Below are 20653 nucleotides of genomic sequence, written 5' to 3'. Positions count from 1 at the left end.
CAATGAAGAAACACTCCCTGTTAGAAACCATCTCAGACTATCTAATTGAGGGCGAAGGCACATGGTGAATTACCTAACGGAAATATAGAATTTTTTGATATCACAATGCCAACAACTCAAGGTATCCATCTAATCCCATACTTTCGCTCATCAACTGTACGCACTTACCTTTTGAGTACATGGATGGACTGTGTGAAGAAAGACGTGACTCAACTAAGAGACAGATGTGACACAGTTGCACTCCGGACGGCCTCTGTTGGTCGCCCTTTGGAGACGAAAAGTTGATCCCACAGATACGACACGAACCGACGCCATCGCCACGACAAAGACATAACAATACAGAATGAAAGCGACGACCCTGACAAATTGGACACTACTATCACGTAAGAAGATGAGTTTGCGGTTCTGGAGATTGATAATGAAAATCAGGCCGGGCCGTCCAATGAAGTAGGCTGCATTATTAGAAACTAACACACAATGTGTTGGAGCTTCACATACCGCCGTTTGAATGCGAAACCATCTGATACGAACTACACCTTCCAAACGGCATTACCGTAAATTGTTTGGAAAAGAGAACAAAACAACCTACCAAGGAAGTATACAAACACAATCCCAATTTCTAAAGAGACAATACCTTGAGATCGAAAGCAGCACTTCAACAATGGTACTAAAAATCTATACAGAGAATGTGACTCAAAGATAAAGAAGTGGGAAAAAACGCACAAACAGTATCATGGCCATATTGTCACGTGAGTAATTATTTACAAATGGATTGTAATGTTCCAAGATATTAAGACTTCCCTAGCTATATGCTTTTCCTTGTACCTCTGGCGAATTTCACAATGTTGGTGGATATCAAATGACACGCGTGTCAATGTTGAAACAACCCACTTGAAACAACCCACTTGTTTAAAAACTAAAAACAGTAGCAGCGGCTCCGATCAAGCAGGTATGGGCGTGTCTACACAAATATGTCCAAGTTAGTTGGGCGGAGTCCAACCAATACGTGGAGGATTGGACTCCAACTGGGGCGGATCCAGGGGTAGGGGCAAAAACTACCTATGTATTGGATACAAGAACCCTCCTGCCTAAAGACGACACATCTTGACAACCAAGGCTCACACAGAACAGACGCACACAGAACCCCCCAGAACCCCCCTGCCTAAAGATAAATCACCACTGGCACACAACGGTGAACCTATGCTAATTTTATATATGGTATATAGATACACATAGACTACATGTACACCTTGCTAGGATAGCATTTCCTTGCTACTATTACTTAGCAGTACTAACGTAACCTATTAGTACAGTGAGTGTCCTGATCCATCCTAGATCCTACAGCTACACAGTGCAGTACAGCCAGCTAGCAATGGCGCCTTTTGTTGCACATGCGTAATCCCGCCCCACAGTTCAATTAATAATTGTCACAGCAAGAGTAAGCTATAAGGAGTTGATTACTACTGCAGCCCTCCTTACAGTAGCTGTTCCCCTTGTGGAGTGCGTGATCGCCCAAGATATGGTACTCCTGCAGGAGGCAGCTTTTATCAGAAATTTCTCTTTCCTCTAATTGAGCTCTATACGATATAAACACAAAACTGTCATGGCAGACAGAGCTGCTAAATGCACTGTGCTGTGCTGTACCAGTATTTGTAGGTTCTATATATAGAAGATATAGAAGGTGAGACCATCTCCCTTTTTCTTCCTCTCCCCTTAAAAGTTTTGCTCTTTGTGCTATAAAATGCAGAATATTAGCTACATGGTGGAAAACGTTGATTCAAATGGCCAACATTTTTGCCTTGCATGCACAGGAAGACACCAATTAACACTATACTCAACCAACTATAATCTTACTCTCTTCTGGAAGCCAATTTCGCCTCATATTTTCGACAGATGCAAGACGTCTAGGCTGGCTATCATTAAAAGTACGGCGGTGAAGCATTCCATACTATAATTATAATGTATAACACAAGCCTAGCTCCTCTTCTTGAAGAGGAAATCTGCAACGTTTTGATTCTGCTGATTATAACAGTTAATTAACAGTGTAATCAGCTCACATCGCAAGATCAGGGGCAAACTTTTCAGAGACACTTTCGTGCAGTTTCTTTACTGCTGACTGGAATCATTGCAGTTAGATTGACAACTTACCGAGAGCATAGCTTTGTACAGTTTTTTCTTTAATTCGTTCTTCAAGGATGGTTTGAGCACTGGTTATTAAATGCAATTTCTGGAGTGTCACTAATCATTTTCATCATCTCATCCATTCTTGAGGATAATTCAACAAACTGCTGAAAGGCATACAATTATCAAATTGTCTTGGCGGGTATGAGGACTGAGTTGCTAGACTGTAGTTGTCTAGTGAGAGAGGTCTATAAAATCCTCCTATAGTGCAAATGATAGGCTATCTAGCTACTCAGTCAGCTGAGCTGCCTTGCCATACCACAATCTGCAGATCTAACCACTGCATTCAGTTTTTCTGATAAGACAAGACAAAAGGGGATTCATATGTACTTGCGTACAGTCTACGTAGAGCTATAGCTAGACTCGACTCGGATAGCATCAGTTCCAGCATGAGCTCTGAGTTGTTTGGTGAACCATCCAGTCCTACCCACCCCCAGTACAGATCATCAACATGAAGAATGTGAAGATCATATGCAGCACTAGAAGCACCAAGTCGCCATTCAGTGGAAGATAAGCGCAGTACAAAAAAGAAGCGGAAGAGACAGCAGAGAGTCTTAAGAAAGGTAACATTGAAAGAACAGTTACGCAAGGAAAGAGATGCTCTAAGAAATGAACAACAAGCCACCCTAGAGCATGGCTACTAAAACGCAAAGAAGCACACAGAGAAAATCTGACGGCTGCAATTCACCAAGTTCGAAGAGATCTAGACATACTTTTGCGCATCGATGTTGCTTTCTCCAATTCACATATGCAAACAAGTAGGTTTCAGTCTGTGGATGACAAGCAGCGGTTTAACTTTAGATAGTTTTCCTACATTTAACTGTCGCTTGCTAACTGTCAGTTGGAAGGCCAGTGTGCCATAATAACGGAGGATGAGATGTTGTTAGGACCAGGTTTAACAGATCCAACTAAATCACTAGCAATCAGTATTGAAGAAGTAGGACAGGTGTATTATATCTTTATGCGGATACATGTGATCGTATACAGATTTTAGCTGTTGAAACATGAGAACTTTTTGCTGGAATGGTCAAAAGAAATTTCAGTACCAGCAGTTGACGAGTAACATCATGCCTACAACGGTGCCAAATGTTGACTTACGGTATGACCGAGAGGAAATTTTCATTAGAGAGCTTCTTGATCTAAACAAAACCTTGCTGTGATTCTATAGATTTTTTAAAGTAGATTTTTTAAAGTAGCTAAACACGAAAAACAATCAAGATTGTATTTTCTTCGTTTCCAAAGGCATTTGTCTTTGCATAGACTATGATTAAGTTTCCCGGTAAACTTACCCGGGGTAGAAAGCGAAACACGGCATTTCTACATAGACTTCATTTCTTCCGTTGCCAATCCTATCTATGTCTATATCTATATCCAATCCTATCTATATCTATCTTGGAAGCCACACACCCCTTTACGCCGTGAACCCCATAGCCATGTATTTGATTGTGCAAGTTAGTCAAACTAGTCAAAAATCTACATGATGATCCCGAATCAGTATACTTAAAGCAGTGAGTTGTACTTAGATCTAGAGCCCAGAGCACACTATTAATAGTGTGGCTCATCACCTTACAACTTTGACCTTTACTACATGTGACTATAAAATATCTGCATCTTCTCTCTACAGTAGAGTGTATTTGGGAGAGAAACACACTGGGAAGGCTGAAGGTATGTCGTCTTCATACATGTCTCAATTTTTGGCAACATCTCTTCCACAGGTTTTTTCACAAGAAGAGCCGAGGCAGTTTGGTGGTGACTGGTTTGGTGGTGACTGGTGAAACGAGATTCAATCTGAGAAATGAGTTCAGCAGGAATGTTGGATCTATGTGACGAGGCAGAGACGGCTCAGCTCCTACACTGTGGCACATTTGTTCAACTGTTGTGATCATGTTGTGATCAATCTACTCCACCTTCACCAATGAGCTCCAACTCAGCTTGAATCACCTTGATTTATTCTGCACTTGCACTGTCAAAATGTGCTTACTGACCCTTTTTTTAGGTAAAATTCCAAGCGGGGAATTTCTGTTTATAATTAATTTTTGGTGTGGACTTGGAAGAAGAAGGAAGAAGCTGTGGGTCGAAGGCACCTGTACCGGTAAGCAGGCCGAGTGTTGTCCCACGGGCAGAAAAAAAAATTCCAGAAGTTAGAAAAGCATAATAATTAATGTGACAGGAAAGACCAATCTCAGATCGGCTAGACCTAGAACACAGTAATCATAATTATAAAGTAATGAAATAAAATGTAATACAAAATGCTACAATGTAGGTACTGACTCTAGGTTTAGGTTTGAGTTTGACGAGCACATCCTCTCGCTGCAAGGTAAGAAATAACAATTTAGGCTTTAACTTTTAACAATTCTTGCCTTTGTTTAGGTGATGACGATGACCATAACGATGACGACGATGACGACATTACACATGAAACAGATCCATTGGAAGCAACGCTTGTACGGATCCCTTCACGCACCACTGGTAACGCTCTCGGTCCAATGGAGCTCTCTGTGATTCTGTGATGGAAGACGAGGAGGAGGAGGTTACAACTTTTGTGCGTGACACCTGTGGATGCAAACTTGCTAATGGTAGCCCTTCACACGAGGAACTCGACATGGCTCTTTTGGAACAAATTTCAAATTTTGGCCTGCACTAATCGTAGCGATGGTGTGAATCTCGACACGTAGCGGTATCACTTGGATGCAATTAGATTGACTTAGACTAAAACTTTGAGTCCATTTTCATTTAATATTATGACTAAAATACAAAAATTAAGATGACGACCTTTACCATTTAACAATATACGTAGACATTCTGCCGGCCAAGCCACAAAAGAGTTCTCGCATGGTAGTCCGTCTAGACCAAACGAATCAAGACAGCATAGTGTCCTCCTATACATGTTGGATTCGTACAGGAAGTGTTGCATGATGCACAGTAGCGATCTTCGATCATGGGAGACAACTTGGAGCAGTGTGTGACAGTGTAAGAAGTTTTGTCAAATCAGCATAGGAGAACATATAAAATGTTGTTAGAAGTGAGGACACTGAGTTTAACGGGTTTGACTTCAATATAGGGTACGTTTGTACTCAGTTATAGTAAAACAATTACAATTTCAGGTGATTCTATGTACTGTTACGGTGTATATATATACTTACACATTTAACCATAATTATACATATACGTCCTAACCCTCCAGAGCTACATGCTACATTCAACAGTCCTTCCGTACCCTGATTAAAGAGGTGGTGGCCCAATTCCACAATTCCAATTCCACAATTCCAGTCATGTGATATTCGATGTAAGTCTTTTTGTAGCTGCTTAGACTAGCTAGCTAGTCTGTGTGCTTCTTTTTTACTATAGCGGCTGCCTACACATACTATCGAAGTAAGCATCAGGAGCAGTCCCTGAAAGAGAGAGGAGTCTATGCCGATCGAAATAGAAGAGAAAGACTTTTGAGGGTAGCCCCATTATAGCTGTTTAGAAAATATAACTAGAACTGTACCCTTTTGCTCATTGACATTTTTTTGCTTGCAGAAATTGCAAGAACGTTCGTGTATTCTTGATAAAGCGGAGTTATCAAAAGACAAGTGGAAGAAAGTGATGATATCTGAGGTCATGTCAAGCGAAGAGAGTACCTCTGAATCTGACAATGTTTTTGTAAAGCCCCTCCCCTTGGCATTCCAAAATTTCTTTAATGAATTGGACAAAAAAGCTCAACAAAGAAAGATATCGATCAATGAGTCTCAGCGTACCATTCCACCTGGATTACCATTCCACCTGGATTACCCAATCATGCAGTTGACTTTTGACAATAATTATTGTGTGTTTTGTTTTGGTATTGGTATGCTTAAATAACTGGTTTATGACATTTGTGCATGCTGGCTACATTTCTGCCACAGATCCTAGACATGAGAAATTAGGGGAATCCTACAGCTAGGACAGACATCATCCACCTATCCAACAAAATACCTACAGCAAAAAATTTAGTATTTGAACCAGTGAACCCTAATTGAACGATACTGACAAATCTAGCCCGGTACATTATTATAGTACTGCCTGTACAAAATCTGAGGAACAGTCGAAGGTCTTCACGAGAAAGGCTTGCAATAAATTGCCTTGTTCTCCCCCTCCTCATTTTCCAGCATATTCAGAACTGAGCGAGCGCCCTTGCCTGGACAAAACAAAATTCCAGACTTGCTGCCAAAAAGGGACATGAATTGTATTATGGATAGCAAATTCAAAGGTAGCAATTTGAATCATTTGTGCTTGAGCTCTACAACCAAATCGACTTATCACAGGAACTCTGAGAACCGTTACAAGTTTAGCTCTTCACTATTCTCTTTGAGTTGCTAGCTGTCAGCTTCATGAAACCATTCGCAGACATTCAATGTACTCGCAATGATAAAACTCCAGATTGATGGTTGAAAATGTTTTAAGATTGATTTGAGGATGCATAACAGGTGAAAGCAGAACGTAAAACGTAACATGGTGCGATACATCGCTTCAAAAAAGCTTCAACATTCAACATAATTATCTCTACAAACACCACCTAAATCGACAGCCATTTCTCCAGTAAAACTTGGGGATACTTATGTGCATGTGCGTTGACCTGAGAGCACTGACTCGAATATATTGGTGCGGACAACCTGGTGAGTAATTCCTACAACTGTATAATATTATTGTTGCCCTGGGATTTCCTACCCCCAGCCAAAATTCCTCCCCCCCCCCCCCAATGATGTCATAATTATAATTATAACAACCAAATGTACCGTCATAATTATATTGAATAGTTAGAGGGATACGTGATGATTTTACATTCAATCTGCAGTGGAACCTCAAAAACTACGCTTTTATAACATTTGCTAATGACTGACCACACCCAGACTTTCCAAATTCCCAAGGAAACATGCATGTGTAAGCGTGCTAGTGTAGACCTTGAAATAATAATAAGTGAGTTTGCACGGACTAAGCACGGACTAAGCACGCTATGCACTGGGTGTAGAAATAGGTGATGGCCTCGATTATTTCCTATAGTAAAATGTATGGTTGAAGCCCAGACCCCCCTCAATTAAACGTTTCCCCCTAAAAATCCTATGACAAAGATAAGTCTATGACAAAGACATAAAATAACATTATTTACCTTCGTCTCTCAGTTTCTCCGATAGTTGAGTTCAACATAACATTAGGAACCTTCGTGAATAACTCATTAGGAAAATGTCACGACACCACCCTAAATTTACGCCCACCCACCCACGCGTTTGCTAGAACAACTAATATCTGGATTGCTCTTCCAACACAGCTTCCGCAGTAAAATTATTGGATATGTATACAAAGCCAGTCAAATTTAATTACTGAAACTGCACCAAATCTTGCCAAAATGGAATCTCTTACACTTTCTATACCGTCTTCTGAGCTGGCATCAAGAATCAGAATGGAGCATCAATTTCACCTTTCACAAAGACGTACTGATACAGCACCTACAGGTACTCTGGGTACTTAAGGCCTGGGTCAGGCCATTAATTTTATTCATTGCCAACATTAATGTAGATTATGTAGTGTTAAATGAGATTCATAATGTTTATTAATGTTATTCATTGCAAGTGAAGTCAAGGTACTGGAACTATTCTCCAATATCTTTAGCAACAAATGCGGTGGGCTACTTGTTTAGGCCCTTAAAAGATAGACTTTAAAAGATAGAGTACGTTGTCATGATTATGTTTGCAGCTGAGGAAATTAATATGCCACTCTAGAGGTAGGCTATGTTTACTCTGTTCTTATTTTTGAAGCTTGATCTTACCCAGGTAACAAGAGCTTGCATACTTGCAAGATCTTGCTGCATGAATTGTACAGGCATTGCATGATTATCAATCTTGTAACTTGCAAGTCTTCTTGCAAGGTCATATAATCATAGCATGACAAGTCTTGCCATGCAGGTATTATTATTAGTATTAATCGTGCAAGATAATTATTATTCTATAATTAATTATTAATTGCTTATACAATAAGTCACGATAATAATATTGATCATAATGAGAATTGGTGAATTAATGGTAGATGCATGATACAATGAATTATACAGTCTTGTTGTGGGCAGATCAAAGGAAACACTGTGCCAATATCTAGATACTTGGCTGAAGTTACCTAAAGCCCACCCTCCACCCAGTAACCTGAAACGGTACACGTTATCATTGCCGTAAAAATTATTAAAATTATAAGAATGCCCATCATGCCACCAGTTGGTGTCCAGGCATGATGCTGATGGTCAATTTTTTGAGTGCTGTTCAGCGGAAAAGTTGACGGAGTGGCTGGTCTAATGCTGCAGCTTTCACACTAGGACAGATATCTGCGGGTGTGATTGGAAGCACTGTATTGTCCCGGTGTTTCAGCTGCTTCAACTGTTTTTTTACCAAAACTTCCTTCAAGTTGTTTCCATGTACATATAATTATTCTGACTCAGTATAAAAGTATACATATCATAAATTGCATGCATACAAGGGATTATACCACTATAAGAGGAGGATATGTGCATGTGGCATATATCTACGTTAAAAAAATTATTATACATAGAGCAAAAGCAGCAGTGGACGACACCTATGCCATGGTGGTAACCACCATAAATAATTATGTTAGTGCTAAGAACTGTAATTGAACGCCAAGAGACTCAAGCATTATTTCCGATTTTTTGTTGACGTCGGACCTCAAACTATACAAGTGTAGCATGAAAGGGCTAAATGTATACGTATATATATACGCTACAGGACATGGTGGAATATCGATGACAGAGCGTCTCAAGGATCAAGGATCAAGTATATACATGTAGCTATTACTAGATTTCGTGATCCATATCTGACCAGGAATCTGAATCACTGGAGACAGAGCTTTCCGAATCAGACAATGCGACAACATCCGGAATTGTAGGGAATTGTAGTGCGTTTCTAATGCGTTTCTAAAAATATAATCAATGCATGCATGGAACTTGCGCATGTTATATTAAGCAATATATTTTTTGGTTTCGAAACGGCTGCCTTCCTCTTTGGTGTGGGTTTAATACCGCTCTATATAATTAGATCCATGTCATGATCATAATTATCGCTCATCACCTGAAGTTTTCCCACTATAAATATCTTCAGTGTAGGTGAAGAAAAGTGTAGGTGAAGAAAACAACATTGAGAACACTTATTTAGTCAGTATACAATCGCTAATTAGTTGGGGGTGGTCAGTTGCTAGGTAACGATGATGGTGTCAAGATACCCCGGGGTCTGGGCTACGAGTGATTTCAGATACGAATTTTATTCTGTTTTATGTTTTATTCTGTTTTATGTTGTATGTTTTATAATAAAATAATGATTACAACTAGACCTTGGTAGTTGAGTGATCGCTTCGCTAGTTGAGCCTTCGCGTGATCGATCGCTAGTTGAGCCTTCGCTAGTTGAGAGCTAGTTGAGTCTTAACGTTTGACCTATGGGTGTGGTTTGATGCACTAAAGGTAGCAGACAAGTACGTGCAGGATCCAATTTACAATGACAGTATACAATGACAGTATAACTATATTTATCATGAGATATAGATGATTATAGACACAAGTTGTACAGAAATACAGGCGGCCTGGGCATAATACTATCATGTTCTGTTTTGTGAAGTTAGTGAAAGATCAAAGAAGAATATTATGAATATTATTCAAAGAAGTACTGTACGTAACTCATCAATAAACAAAAGAGCGAGGGTTGCACAAGGTTCACTATAGTTAAACTTCAGGCTGCAAGCCAAGTGTAACAAACAGTTACCCCGGGGTGACGATCACCTTACACCCGGGGTAAGCTAGTGACTGGAAGCTTATATATACGTAGGGGTGAGGAACCTACCCCGGGGTAAGCGAACTTTACCCCGGGGTAGCTTTTGCTTCAGGGTCCTTAACCCTTTCCCCGTTTTAATTAAAACAAGAAAATACAGAATAAATAACAATTTTCTTTAAAAATTTGTATGTCATGAACCATACATTGAAATGACTTGTAACTATTTCCTACAGGTAGCGCAGACCCCAGAGGTATCTTGACACCATCTTCGTTACCTAGCAACTGACCACCCCCACTAATTAGCAATTGTTTACAAACATTCACAATTATGTACACAAATAATATTGTATGAAGGCACAGAGTGGCTAAAGACACTAAATAAGTGTTCTCAATGTTCTCACGGTGACATGGTTCAATCAGGATCTGCAGAAAGTTCTTTGCGAGGTCGTATCAGCAGACGCCCTTTTCCCGGGAAATGTTTTCTTCACCTACACAGGTTTACAAGTTCAATGGTGGCTCATGATGTCCACTGCTGTACTAACTAGCCTAAATATACAGTTATACTGAAGCTATCAAGACTACAGATGCTACTCGAGACTTACCAGATCCAAGAAGTTGTTCCATCGCAAGAGCTTCTTCCTCAGGCCTTCAGGCTCTATATTTTCTAGCTTGAGGTAGCTTTTTATCTAGCTATGATCCCAGTCACAGTCCTCTCACTCAACAAGGCCATAAGCATCGATATTCTCACTGTCTAGCTACTTTAGAACCTCACTGAGATTGTACTACGAAGATCTTGAAACATTATCAAACGGTCAATTTTCTTTCGACATTACTGTACAAAGTGTACCTCAAGGCAGCATATTAAAGATACCAGGTGAAAGAGCAGCTCAATGGGCATGTGCTGGTACCAACAGTGTGTGCATAGCTCCAACACAGTGGGCACAACGAATTTTTGAAAATGACCACTAGAGTGGCCGTCATATGACGGCTTCAACGGGGAAAGGGTTAATTATTATCGCGCATGCCACCATGCCATGAGACTCTTCCATACTGCATGCCCAAGTGAGAACTCTGTCTATTCTGATCTGAAGATGGAAAAGGAACTGTTTGAGAAGTCTGTTCTTGTTTGCTACAAAGCGTCCAGTGACCTTTATGTCCAATGGCACCGTTGATGAAAGGAGGACGTGCTACCAAATGACAGTGATGCTACCACCCTGGCTCTGCAAGTTAAACACGAGGGGCAACTTTGTGGACTTAGAGGATGATAGGAAAGGATGTGATAGAAGTGTTGTACAAGTTGCCATAGAACTAGAAGTGAGTTGGGGGCATATAAAAGAAAATCTCTAGCTTTTAGATAATGTTAACCATAGTATAGAGTTAGTGTTCACAATAATGTAGCAAACATTAGGCCACTCAAACAAAGAACTTAGTTTCCCGTCCTGACTTCTCAGAATTTTAACAAGGGCGAGCTTCAATACCAGCCTGCAGCCACATGGCCTTGTGGTTTGATGATGCCATATTAATTAATTAAAATGACATCCAACCACTGAAAGCATGCGCGCTCAGGACGGGAAACTAAGTTCTTTGTTGGAGTGGCCTCTTAGATCCTATCTATTACTTTGGGACATCATATGCCTTGGTGCGCATGTGCAATTGGTGAGCATGTGCAAGCGAGGTATACGGTTGTGTGTCTGTGTGTGTAGACTGCTACAGCTGCTAAGAATCAATGAGTGCAAGTAAAAGTTTCTATAGGCTTCTAGTCTTGGATTTTAATTCGCAAAATAATTCTCGATTTATGCCTTAATTGGAATACCATTGCAGCGGAAGAGTGCGTAGCAAAACTTGTCCATGTAGTGTCGCTACACTCTTAGTAAGATAGCAGCGATTAATTAAGACTTGGACTGGATGTTCATCATGATAATTATAACGATTGCTATAATAGCTAGTAGCTTTAGCTCCACCTAGCCTGCGGTGCTTTCATTAATTAACAGCATGTACCAGATCAAAGAATGGAAGGTATAAACACTCAGTTACATGTGACTCCCTGATTGCATAGTCATAAGTTATACGAGCCCTTTAACCAGATTGAACTGCGTAACCACAAGCATCAAGTCGTAGAGTGATCTGCTGGTTATAGCTATAGCCAGCCAGCTGTATAGTGGCATAGTAAAAATAACCATGCATGCACTACTTGTACATGTTAAGAGTGAGGTGATAGGAAACTACAGGCTTAACTCACAAACATGTAAAACACCTCAGAATTAGCTCCTTGTGTTTTCACAGCTAAACCATTTTTGACCCAGGTGGGTTGGCTGTTGTTGGGTAAAATTTTGACTTGACTTGACCTGTTCTTGTCTTGATTTTAACAGCCATGCTGTCAGGAAACTTTCATTAGCACTAAATCTCTTCCTACTTCTTAGACATAACTTGGATTAAGATTGGCTGGCAGAAACAGAAACACTCCCCCCCCCCCCCCCCCTCTGGATCTCACCCAAAACACGAAAACACAGTACTGTTGGTTTGGTCTTTGGGAGTTTTATATACCAAAAGTCCTCCATAACTAACTTGACACTACCGTATAATTGCTCAGTCTTACAATACAACTATAATTATTTGCTTGGTGCATGCCTTTAACGCAGGGAAACATAAAAGTATGCTGTGAGGTAGCCTCGTTTACAATCCTTCTTTATAATTAAACATGGCATTTATGTATTCTTTAAACAGTCATCAATGGTTCGCTTGTAAAGAAAGCTCTAAGTGTTTCAAAACAGCTGTGCAGACCGTCTAAGCTAGAATCTCATGCCCTCAACAATCTGTTTCCTTCACCCTCCTATGGCCCCTTCGACCCAACCAGTGTGTCCTGTGCTAGTTCTTCTCAAAAGAAAAAAAAGGCTACGAATACTCAGGGCCGTGTGCAAGTTATGTAGTTTGTACGAATCGAGGGCAATATCGAAATGAGCTCAAGGGTGAAGGCAGAGTGCAGACTATACAATTTAAACGTTCAATGAGCATCTTGGAAGGGAAATTGTTCGAGCATTTTGCAACATCGATAACTTACAGGAGTGGCAGTACTTGCAGACAGATACAAATCATTAACAAATCGAAATGGATGGAAGTGATGTCATCACCCGAAAGGGGTTCTTATATCTGAGTGAAAAAAACAGCTAAAGCTAAAAAGTTAGTGCCAATCCTATTAAAGCTTTTTACAAAATAATTTTACTTAGTATGTTGGTCAAACAACAATAAACAATAAGTACTTAGCTACAGATGATAACAATGATGGTATATATCAAGCAGTCAAAGAGAGTGATGCTATAATTGCGTTAAATTAAATGTGTTTGTTTCACTATAGGCGCCCAAGTCTTCTGGAGGGTGTCAGTGCTAACTCTTCTTTGGACATGGTGGGTGGTCCAAATTTGGTACCGGCTATTTGTTTTGTTCATGATACTAAGCTTATTGTTTATCACAGGCTGGTCCTTCTCATGTGGGTCCTTCTCATGTGGACAAGAAAACAGTTCTTTGGATGATGTAAGAATTATGGTTTAGTGATGATGTAAGCATCATATAAAATTATGGTTTAGTGATTTTTTTTATGGTGAACTATTAATTTTGCTCTAGCAAGATCCAGAGCTTCCCTCATACTCATTCAAGGAGGTTCCTCAATTACTGAAGTGATCGCACAGCAGAATAGGGAATTTGATGCATCGATGGCTGTCGATCGACAAAAGGTTATTAGTTTGGATGGCAGTATATTACCACCCCTGAGGGGCATTTGATAGTATAAGTATGTACTTTTGTTTTTGGACAGGCGAAAGAAGAAAATAAGTTGAAGCGACGAACAGAAGTATTTTAACATGACTGCATGTTACCCAGGCAGCATGCACATTATTAATTTTTTTGCATTCAGAAACTACAAATGATAAGAGCAAACTTCTCTTGCAAGTTTTCCGTCTTAGAGCAGCGAAGTGAGTGTGCCACCTAAGTCACCTTTCGTCTTCAAAACTCTGAAAAAATTGAATTCACATTCAGCTCTACGGAACCGACTCAGGTGAGTTACCTTCCCCCCCCAGGATTTGGCATTTACTGCTATAATTATGATGACTTGTGAGCTGAAGAATCTATCAATTTTCTGGAAGCATGCTCCCTAGTTTGGCGTGCATACGGCGTGGGACACTTTGACCCTCCTACATTCCCCCCCTGACCTGGAGACCTGGATGCGGCCCTACTTATGATTGATCATTATTGTACATTATCATACCTCTGCATCAAGAGATGGATATGAACCCTTTGCCATTTTTAAGTCGTTCCCTTGAGAGCATGTTCCTTGTTCTGGCTCCCTTGCCATTGGTGAAGCTGACATCCATGGGCTGTTGACTGTTGAAACGAATGTTCCTGGTTCAGTGGTTGATCCAATGATGCTGGTCGATGAGTTACGTTAGAAAACTTCTCACAAGGTGAAGTAAACCATCAGTGAATCTAGTTGTCAGGCCTATAGCTGTGACATAATATAGTTACACTACATGTACATCAGTGGATTTGTCGACGCATACACTCTCACTGGAAGAACCTTCTCTGCGCAGTTAAGGCCTGGGTCAGGCACTGATAAGATTAATTTTATTCATTGCCAACATTTTGTGTAGATCATGTAGATCATGTAGTGTTAATGAGATTCATAATGTTTATTAATGTTATTCATTGCATGTGACGTCATAAGGTCAATGTATTTGCTTAGCTAGCTGCTAGAACTATTATAGATTATCTTTGGTAACAAATACGGCGGACTTAAACAAGGTAAGAGTAGCTGTTTAGGCCCTCAAAAGATAGAGTATGTTGTTATGATTATGTTTCCTTGATGGGAAGTAAAAATGTCCAAAACTTTCTTAGCTATGCTAGCTTCTTTAGCTCTGACAGCCACTCTAGAGGTAGGCTATTTTGTGTATCTCAAGAATACAATAACTCCTACTCTTCCCATCAAGGATACTAGTACCTAGCTATGAGATGTTCATCTAGCCTTGTTTTTGAAGCTTGATCTTGGCATCTTCAACGCCGTATTTGCACTTCTCTTTCTGAAAGTGCCATGACGTCATCACCATTTATGGGACTAATTAGCATAATTGAATTAAGCTAATTAGTTTTTTGGAAAAAGAAAACATTGAGCTTCATTTTGGATCATTTTGATGCAGCATACACTGTATATTGCAAATAATACAGCAGTATGAACATAGTGTAAATTTTGGTGTTGAAATCTGGACCCGGGCCTTAAGTGCGCAGAGTTGATGTAATCAAGCAAGGTGCAAACATTACCGTAGTTAGTGCATTGTTAAATTTGAACTGTGGACGTCCATGACATAGTGTATGTACTGGTCAGCAGTTAAATTTGAACTGTGGACATAGTGTATGTACTGGTCAGCAGAAGTAGGAAACCCTTAGGTGGGTACTATTTGGCAAGTGTGTTTTTAGAGTGGTATAATTTATTATGCCTCGGTGTGCATGCGCAAGCGAGGTATACGGTAGGGTGTTTGTGTATGTGTGTGTCTGTCTATGTAGGATCAATGAAATGCACACACACTACCCTCATAGTCAATTCCCTGAAAGAAGTCAACTGCAGCCAGTCCAGAACGTCAGCCCCAAGGAATGGTCCCCCAAAAATGTAGAGTATCTGTAGGAAGTGACAATATGTATATATTCACAGAATAGGGCAGTCTACGTTCCGCTTGTTCGTGAGATGATGTGGTGGACATGACCCTGGCAAAATTAATGATGCTCGGCCGGGGTCCGGCTGCACTCTGCCACCTACCGAGCCACAGCAGCGGAAGTCGCTGAGTGGTTGCAGGGTCGCCGGGCCCTGGTGGATGGGCGAGTGTGGCTTTGCCAGTGTGCCCCCTGGTCGCATTTCGACTTTCGGAGCCGGACTTGGACCATGGTTGGGTCGGTTTTCACGCCCAAGACAGGCAGGAGTTCACCGAGCCGAAAGAACCCGGTTTCTCTGGCTTGTCGTGCAGCTGGTACATCAGCTTGATTGTTATGGGGAGTCTGATTCATGACCTAGCGCCTGCCTGTACCCTCTTCAGGATCTCTGCCAATCGATATCTGCATATTACGGATAGCTGCCAAATATAGGATTTGCACGTTTGCGGCCCTCATCAGCCAGGAACGAGACAGAGGAGTACGCAGGGAATGGGACACAGAAGTTGTGGAAGTTTTGCTGACTTATACGTAGGGGCTAGGCCCTGTTGATCTGCTGGTCTAGGAGGAGGTCCAGCAAACGCCAGGGGACGTGGGAGGGGAACGCGTCCGCCTTCACAAAAAAGGAAGGGAGCCGGTTACGTGAGAGGTCGTCGGCCAAATGGTTAGCATGTGTGACAGAGTCAATGTGTATGTTGTAGGACGCCTCCACGAAAGTTGCATGATTCCTTCGGTGTTGGTTCAACGACCAAACGACCACCTGGTTGTCACACCCTTGCCCCCAGGTGGTGCAGGCCAGGATTATGTCAGGTGGGAAGATCGGTAGTCCCACGTCCATGAGAGTTGGTGCCATGCTCCGCATCCGGATGCGTCGGACGTCATAGTGACATGGGGCATGTGGTAGGGGTCCCGTTCCAGGCCAGCCACCATGCCAGGTCGCTGCTGTTCAGACGGATGAGGATTGTCCCGTGGGGGGGTGGCACATGGAGTGCAGAAGGTTCAGCATGCGGCGAAGGAAGGAGCGGACCACCTTACAGGCATGGTTGAGGAGGCCGATTAACGACTCGAGCTCGCAGGAGGAGTCAATTTCGATCCCAAGGAAAGTCAAACAGGTTGTCGGGCTCTCTGTTTTGTGAGGAGCGAGGGGTACGCCCAAGGTGGCCTAGGATGATAAAGGTAGTGGTCCACATACGGAATGCGTGGAGGTGCCACGTCAGGGCGTCCGCAATTATTTTATGGTTGCTTTTACAGCAGCTTGCTTGGAGGCGTGGCCTCCAACAAGGAAAGCCCCACACCCACAGAGAAACTGCCACGCCTACATCAAGGTAAGCCCCGCCCAGGCCGCACCCGCAGAGAATAACTGAGGCCACGCCCTCGTCCCTTAATTGCCGCCCCCGCTTACCTGCAGTGTATCCAGAGCTAACCACAGTACCTCGCACGGTTACCCCAACCTTACCCCCTCCCTTGCAGTCCCTCAACCAGCCTCCACCCGGTGCCACGGTGTCAACCGCTGTTGCCCACAAAATGTGAAGTTTGTGGAGATAAGCAAGATCACCTCGGACAATCCCCCACCAACAGGACGCCCGACACCCACCATTTCCGTCTGGGTGGAACGCTATTCTGACACGGGATGCTCGCCCTCATCGTGAGGTGCAAAACAAATGGAACAGGGCCAAACCCTCGGCTCTACCAAGAGGCGGGACATACCCCGCTGCTCCTACTGCTTGGATGACAACCACCGGTCAGAGAACTGCAGGGCGACCAGGTACTGGGGTGGAGCCGTCAACCCTACTCTTCCTCCTCCCGCTCCCCATGTCGTCCGCCGCCTACAACAAGAGACTGTGTCAGGCAAGATGCAGGTACGCCAACGGCCGTAGCAGATACCCAGGAAATCGTCCTTCGTGGAACAGACCCATTATATAAATTCTACTCATTCGGCATTCTATTATGGTTGACATGATTGGGATATATAAATTCCACCTCAGGGTGTGACTGCCGGGAAGCAGCACATGCAGGAGATTCGGATTCTCGTGAAGTTCCGCTCCATGTAGTCACCATGTCTGGGTCGTCGGCCATGGGGCTGAGCACCGCAACAAGACAGGTCGGCGCTGTAGTCGGGACTGATGGGGTGGTAGGGGTTTGTTGTCATAGCGTGTAGGTTAGGGTACTTCCCCGTTAACTACGTTTAACTACATTAATGAATAGTAGGCGTGTTCAGTATTATTGACCACACGTATCGACGTATCGACAATAAGAGGAAAGAAAAAAGACAGTTAACTTGCCCCGACCATGGCCTGCACAGCAAACGACATAGTGCCTCTACGGGCTAGTCCTGGATTTGGATTCGAGTCTAACGGTGTGGAGGTACAGCTGCATGTTGATGTGCACATTCAGACCACAAAAATAAAATCCGCGAAATCCTGTGTAGAGCCCATCCGCGGAAATTTATACCCTCGAAATATACCCGCTATATGGTAATGCCCCACCCCCCCCCACCTGGGGGAAACGTGGGGGACCATCCGTGACATGTATCAGCCCCATGTATCAGCTGTGTAATGTTACCCGATCCCCCATGTTGAGTAGGCCAAAAAATTTACTATAAAGAGAACAATAACTATAAACAACGATCGAGGGCGGCTACAACCGAAGGTCACTTCCCCCACCAATCCCCACCTATGGGGCATCAATATGTTGACCATTCCACTACATTTCCCCCATGTGCTCCCCAGGTGGGGGGGGGTGGGGCATATCATTGATAGGTGCATAATATCCAAGATCCATATCCAGAATCAGAATCATCTTTGTCTTGAGGGCCTACATATAACAATATAGATAACAATATGCATGTACCCAAGTTCTTAGATATTATATACACTGAACTACAGATCCTGGAAGAATCAATTTTCTTCTTTCATGAGGTCCAATAAATCTACTATAAACGAGGCATTAGCAAGCGCACACTCGCTATTTAATAGCTGCAAAGTCTCTTTTATCCCGCCCCCGTCCAATCAGAGAAAAGGGAGTGGCATGGAATGTTACCAGAAAATCAATATGTTGACCATTCCACTACATTTCCATCACCAGAAAATTCTACCCTAAACATGCACTAGTTGGGCGGAGCCCGACCGTCCCTGACGGGAGGTAGGGTTTCAAACCTATGTCAGGATTTGTTGCAGCCCAATCAGCATTTCTACTGTGGTCTGTGTCACGTCCGGTTGCGCAACCTCAAGCAAGGTAAAATTGGTTAACATCCACTTCATATTCATAGAATAAAATTATTATTCATAGCTTATCACATAATTCAGCAAGACAAATCTTGACATAGGCTTGAAACCCGACCTCCCGTCAGGGATGCACTGCATTTGCTGAAGTTGCAGAATCAGTCCAGAAAATCATACCTGCGCACAAAAACAATACCTGTGCACACACCCCCTAGTCTCGCAAGCGGACAGTGTTATATACATGTGTAGTCAAACACCCACATGCGGTCATAAATTAGCGTACTGATGTAACCCACTTGTTTTGGAGGGATCTTTTCTGGTATGTTTCTGGACCAGGAGGGTCTGTTTTTGTGCACAGGTATGTTTTTCTCGAGGGTGCTGTTTTTGTGGGGGGTCTAATTCTGCATCCTTTTTGCAGTGTCAGCATAAGTGATAAAATTCCATAGATGCGACCCTCTGTAGAGGGGAGGTGACAATTCTGACACCATGCGTGTTGCATTCCGCAAATGTTGATTGCGATTGATTGCGAGCCTGCAGTACATTATCCATAGTAAATTTATGACCATCAGAGGTCCATGTAGCACTATTTTACATGTATTTAGCTGGGAAATTGAAGGTATGAAACTTTGTGGGGGGATATCTTGAGCTAAGAAGTAGTCATGGTTGCGTGAGAGTGATTAGAGTGTAGAGGGAGCATTAAAATATGCCTTCGGCATAGCTGTTTATTGTTGGATATTAACATAAAAGTGCGAAAAGAAGAATTCAAAAGTACATTTGTTTGCAGGGGGAGTCGCTGGTTAACAATAGATTGTACATCAATAGATTGTACATCACTATTGTTTAGGTCTACATATTGCCCAATGATCCCGATGTGCCTTGAGAAAAGTTTTTCCTTGCTAACCTGTATAGTTTTTGAAATAATTATGCTAATTCAAACTATCCTTTGGAAAAGCCAATGACAGAGGGAAGGGACACATGATAACCCCACTGTTATTCATTATGATTGGTCAATTCTTTTGCAAAAGCTGTGTAGTAACCTGATGATGGAAATAACACCACTACCTAAACATCGTCAGACTTATGTTCTGTGTTTGAAAACATAATTATTTCTCCATGCATCCTTTGTGATTGTGTGAATCAGAATAAAGTATGCATCTATACGAACTGTGCCTAGTACTAGACTAGACTCTAGTTTTTTTGTGAGTGCATGCCTTGTTCTTTGAAGGTTTGTTGAGGACGTGTAATTCTTCAATGCAACGGAAAAAAGTCTCATTCTGATGTATAGCAAACAAAGAAACTAGATCTATCTATGTATGTATCTATGTATGTAGCTACTATCCCAGCCAGAGAAACAGTGTGGATTATAAGAAATGTGAAGTGAACTGACTTATGTCAGACCATTTACCAAATGATCAGTCAAATAGATTCCTGTTCTGCCATGAATGTCGCGGCCCCCCCCCCCCCCCCCAGAATGTTTTTGTATTTTAGATGCCTCGAGACATTTCATGGATTAATAGTCGTATAATTTTCTTGTCATGAATGATAATTATATTACACGTTCACATAGTTATTATGTAGGATCGAGATAATTAATAATTATACACATAATTAATGTATCAGTATAAGGTCAAAGGTGAAAATTTATTAGTTATCGAACCAGGAATCCCATTCATCCAGTGACAAGGTAGAGTCGGACTCAGCTTCGTCAGGAATTGTTATTGATGTACTTGTTGAGCCCTCACCGCTACGAGGAGCATACCGGTTGCGAGTACTCTGATTAGGTCT

The 20653-nt window shown here is 42.0% G+C and overlaps 1 long non-coding RNA gene across 3 annotated transcripts; it reads left to right on the top strand.

Moving 5' to 3' along the window:
• The first annotated feature begins 597 nt into the window (after window positions 1-597).
• LOC135348229 (uncharacterized) lies at window positions 598-5627 on the top strand. Of its 3 annotated transcripts, none has more exons than XR_010398687.1 (7): window positions 598-749; window positions 3806-3846; window positions 3897-4273; window positions 4445-4498; window positions 4552-5243; window positions 5366-5467; window positions 5530-5627. It is a non-coding gene; the product is annotated as an uncharacterized LOC135348229 (long non-coding RNA). The 3 variants fall into 3 exon arrangements; XR_010398686.1 differs by having other exon boundaries at window positions 598-1192; XR_010398685.1 differs by having other exon boundaries at window positions 598-3846.
• Window positions 5628-20653: the final 15026 nt, after the last annotated feature.

This window comes from Halichondria panicea, chromosome 14 (assembly GCF_963675165.1).
Source record: "Halichondria panicea chromosome 14, odHalPani1.1, whole genome shotgun sequence".
Lineage (NCBI taxonomy): Eukaryota > Metazoa > Porifera > Demospongiae > Suberitida > Halichondriidae > Halichondria > Halichondria panicea.
This window is presented reverse-complemented; position numbering and strand designations above follow the sequence as displayed.